This window comes from Colobus angolensis, unplaced genomic scaffold (genome assembly GCF_000951035.1).
Source record: "Colobus angolensis palliatus isolate OR3802 unplaced genomic scaffold, Cang.pa_1.0 Scaffold749, whole genome shotgun sequence".
In the NCBI taxonomy this organism is placed as follows: domain Eukaryota; kingdom Metazoa; phylum Chordata; class Mammalia; order Primates; family Cercopithecidae; genus Colobus; species Colobus angolensis.
In genome coordinates, this window is record NW_012121254.1 from 88,803 (window position 1) to 93,580 (window position 4,778).

Below are 4,778 nucleotides of genomic sequence, written 5' to 3' on the forward strand. Positions count from 1 at the left end.
AGCAGCTGCGAGGGCTGCGGCCTGCAGGCGGTGCCCCGCGGCTTCCCCAACGACACCCTGCTCCTGGACCTGAGGCGGAACCACTTCCCCTTGGTGCCCCGAGCGGCCTTCCCCGGCCTGGGCCACCTGGTGTCGCTGCACCTGCAGCACTGCGGCATCGCGGAGCTGGAGGCGGGCGCCCTGGCGGGGCTGGACCGCCTGATCTACCTGTACCTCTCCGACAACCAGCTGGCAGGCCTCAGCGCTGCTGCCCTTGCAGGGGTCCCCCGCCTCGGCTACCTGTACCTGGAGCGCAACCGTTTCCTGCAGGTGCCAGGGGCTGCCCTGCACGCCCTGCCCAGCCTCTTCTCCCTGCACCTACAGGACAATGCTGTGGACCGCCTGGCACCCGGGGATCTGGGGGGAACACGGGCCTTGCGCTGGCTCTACCTGAGTGGAAACCGCATCACCGAAGTGTCCCCTGGGGCGCTGGGCCCAGCTCAGGAGCTGGAGAAGCTGCACCTGGACAGGAATCAGCTGCCAGAGGTGCCCACTGGCGCCTTGGAGGGGCTGCCTGCCCTCCTGGAGCTGCAGCTCTCGGGCAATCCACTCAGGGCCTTGCATGACGGGGACTTCCAGCCTGTGGGCAGGTCGCTGCAGCACCTCTTCCTGAACAGCAGTGGCCTGGAGCAGGTGGGCACTGGGCATGCGGTGGGGTTGGTGCGGGAGGCGGCACAAGGCCACAGGCAGCGTGCATTCGCTCAGTAAGCATTTGCCAGCCCCTTGGTGCCAGGTCTCAGGCTGGGCACAGGGACCCTGAGATGAACCAGTACTGCCTCTGCCGGTGTGAGTGACAGTCCAGGCACAACCCAGGCCACACACGGTGCCTGCACAGGAGGGCATTGCTGGAGCATAGAGGAAGGAGGAATTTGGGACCATGGGGTCATCTACTGTTTGTACATATTGAGAGCCCCCAAGAGGCTTTGCCATTATTGGGTGATGGGGTGGACCATGAACTGGGCACCTGGGTGACTTGGACAGAGCAAGTGCTTTGACATCGGACCAGCCTGGGCTTTGACCCGGCACTGCACTTCCTGGCTGGACCATCTTGGGCTCTCCAGCTTCTCTTCTGCTGAGGGAAGATGGGGCTTCCTTCCAGACTTGGGGGTGGGACAGGTCTGCCACGAGCTCACACTGGGGCCTGGCAACTCCTTGCAGATTTCTCCTGGGGCCTTCTCAGGCCTGGGGCCCGGGCTCCAGAGCCTGCACCTGCAGAAGAACCAGCTTCGGGCCCTGCCTGCCCTGCCCAGCCTCAGCCAGCTGGAGCTCATTGACCTCAGCAGCAATCCCTTCCACTGTGACTGCCAGCTGCTTCCGCTGCACAGGTGGGCACCCCCACCTAGACCTCCAGCCAGAGACCACTCAGCCGCTCTTGGTCAAGCTGCTGTCATCTCCCTGGGCACACTATGTCCATGCCCATCTGAGCAGCTTGGGGGGAGGGACAAGCCCCACGAGAGCCAGGCATGTATGAGCCCTTTCCAGGGTCAGTTACCCTTCCTGGGGAGGTTGGGGGTGGACTTCTCTGGGCCTTGATTTCATCATCCGTAAAGTAGGAATAGTATCTGCTCTGCCCAGCAGTCTGGGACCTAATGTGCAGGCGAAGCCACTTTACATAATTACATAAGAAAGTCACAAGAGGCCAGGGATGGTGGCTCATGCCTGTAATCCCAGCACTTTGGGAGGCCAAGGCGGGCAGATCACCTGAGGTCAGGAGTTCGAGACCAGCCTGGCCAACATGGTGAAACTCTGTCTCTACTAAAAATACAAAAATTAGCTGGGCATGGTAGTGGGTGGTGCCTGTAGTCCCGGCTACTTGGGAGGCTGAGGCAGGAGAATTGCTTGAACCTGGGAGGTAGAGGTTTCAGTGAGCCAAGATTGCGCTACTTCACTCCAGCCTGGGCTACAGAGTGAGACTCCATCTCAAAAAAAAAAAAAAAAAAAGATCACAAGAGGCCTGGAGTCCTACCTGGGCTCCAGTCCTGGCTCTGCCATTTTACCAACTAACTCTTCAAGCCCCATCACCTTTCCTGCCCATCTGTAAAAAGTGGGGATGTAGTGTCTAACCTCACGATGGTTGTTGTAAGAATGAAATCAGCATGCGTAAGTTGATTTGGACGGTGTCTGCTATGTTGTAAGCCCTCTAACTTTATTATTACTATTATTTTCCCCTTTTTACAAAGGCGGGGTCGGAGGCTTGAAGTGGCTTGTAGGTCACATAATTGGTGAGCCGCCAAGATTCTCAGCAGAGCCTGCTGTCACTTATAGGCGCCACCGCTCCCAAAGTCCTGGTGGCCTCCTTGACCTCCTCAGTAAAGCTGGCAAATGCTTGTTGAGCGAATGCACGCTGCCTGTGGCCTTGTGCTGCCTTCTGCACCAACCCTGCCCCACACCCAGTGCCCACCTGGCTCCAGGCCACTGGAGCAAAGTCAGCACAGCCAGCTCCCCAGCTCTCTCTTCTCTTCAGGTGGCTCACTGGGCTGAACCTGCGGGTAGGGGCCACCTGCGCCACCCCTCCCAGTGCCCGTGGCCAGAGGGTGAAGGCTGCAGCTGCTGTCTTTGAAGCCTGCCCAGGCTGGGGTGCCAGGAAGGCCAAGCGGACACCAGCCTCCAGGCCCAGCACCAGGAAAACCTCCATCAAAGGAAGACAGCGTGGAGCAGATAAGGTTGGCCATGGGGCAGGAGGGGTGAGGCCTTGGCGGGTGGTGGGCCAGGTTCCAAAGTCCCCAGGAAGCAGGAGCCTGACTTGGCTTGGTCCTGATTCATGTGGTTCCGGACCTGGGCAATGACCCGGTTGTGTCAGTTCAATAATGTCCATCTGAGGCCGGGCACAGTGGCTCACGCCTGTAATCCTAGCACTTCGGGAGACCGAGGTGGGCAGATCACGAGGTCAAGAGGTCGAGACCATCCTGGCCAACATGGTGAAACCCCATCTCTACTAAAAAATACAAAAATCAGCCGGGTGTGGTGGCAAGTACCTGTAGTCCCAGCTACTTGGGAGGCTGAGGCAGGACAATCGCTTGAACCCAGGAGGCAGAGGTTGCAGCGAGCGGAGATCATGCCACTGCACTCCAGCCTGGCGACAGAGTGAGACTCCATCTCAGTAATAATGTCCATCGTCCCATTTTCCCCTTCTCCCTGACCCCACTTCTGGGCTAGACCCAGGATGGGTTTGCAAGGAAATGCCATTTGCTCCTGTTGTGAGACAGTGGCCTTTCGTATAAGCCCCAGTGTGCTGGTCCAGATGTGTCCCTAAAATCAGTCCTGCTGTTTCCATATTTGCTGGATCACTGTTAACCTTGTCCCAGCCTGACCTAAGGGGCCTCCCTCAACCCAGGATCCCAGGGACAGGAAGAGCAGAAGTGCAGGTGCATCATTGGCTCTGCCTCCCACCACCTGTCAGCTGTAGTTTGGACCCCACTTGATATTACATTCACCATCCTGACATATCCAGTCCCAGTGTGGCCCCTCAGTTGTAGCAAACTCACAGCATATCAGAGAACGGTGCAAAAGATACGGGCACCCCCGCATATGGGAACCAGTGCCTGATAAGGCCATGGGGGTGTGCAAAGGGGAGAGGCAGTCCTTCGAGGGCAAGAGAATAGAGTGAGGCCTGGGAAGGTGGGGAGAGGGCTCTGTCTCTCCTGGACCTGTATTTTGAACATCTGGGATTCCTGGGGCCATTAGCTGGTGTTTGTATTCATCCCCTACAACTGCCACAACAAAATGCTAGGAGCTGGGTGGCTTAGAATAGCAGAGCTTCCGTAGGCTAGGGGTCAGCCGTCGAGGTGCTGGCAGGGGCATGCTCTCTGGAACCGGTAGTGGAAGGGTCCCCCCTTGCCTCTTCCAGCTTCTGGTGGCCCCAGATGCTCTCTGACCTGTGGTAGCATAGTCCCCATCTCTGTCTCCACCTTCACGCGATGTTGTGTGTCATCATCTTCCCTCTATAACCTGTCTCTGCCCAGATTCCTCACCCCCCTTTTTATCTTCTGAGATGGAGTTTCACTCTTGTTGCCCAGGCTGGATGGAGTGCAATGGCCGTCTCGGCTCACTGCAACCTCTGCCTCCGGGGTTCAACCAATTCTCCTGCCTCAGCCTCCCAAGTAGCTGGGATTACAGGCACGTGCCACCATGCCTGGCTAACTTTTGTATTTTTAGTAGAAAAGGGGTTTCACCATGTTGCTCAGGCTGGTCTCGAACTCCTGACCTCAGTTGATCCACCTGCCTCAGCCTCCCAAAGTGCTGGGATTACAGATGTGAGCCACTATGCCCAGCCAAATTTCCCTTTTTATAAGGATAACAGTGTATTAGATTAGGGCCCAACCTAATGACATCATTTTAACTTCATTACTTCTGCAAGGAATCTATTTCCAAGTAAGGTCATACTCTGAGGTACCGGGGTTAGGGCTCCAGCCTTTTGGGATGGGCACAAGTCAGTCCATAAAGTGTTCCTGATTTCTGGCTGGGACACGGGAAGGAACCCCTGAAAAGACCCCAAGCTGAAGGGGAGCAAGTTCTGCCTTACAAGCCAGACCCGGAACTAGAAGTGATGACAGCAGTACTAATCACACTTGGCAGTCACCTGCACAAGTAGGGAACGGCAGCGGTGCTTGCTCCCTGCGTCAGCCCCGGGAGGCTCATGTGGAAGCTGAGCTGGGCTCAGGAGTGGAAGCTCCGATGAGTCCACTTCCAGGTCAGGGCTTTAGTTAAAAGGGGAAGACACCCCCGGTCCCCACCCCCAC

General features: G+C 57.3%; 1 long non-coding RNA gene across 1 annotated transcript in view; it reads left to right on the top strand.

Moving 5' to 3' along the window:
- The window catches only part of LOC105501750, a 5,907-nt gene extending 3,206 nt beyond the window's left edge, over window positions 1–2,701 (top strand). The window contains exons 2-4 of the long non-coding RNA XR_001000232.1: window positions 364–672; window positions 1,198–1,364; window positions 2,504–2,701. This is a non-coding gene — a long non-coding RNA (uncharacterized LOC105501750). The remainder of the gene's footprint in view (window positions 1–363; window positions 673–1,197; window positions 1,365–2,503) is intronic.
- The last annotated feature ends 2,077 nt before the right edge of the window (window positions 2,702–4,778 follow it).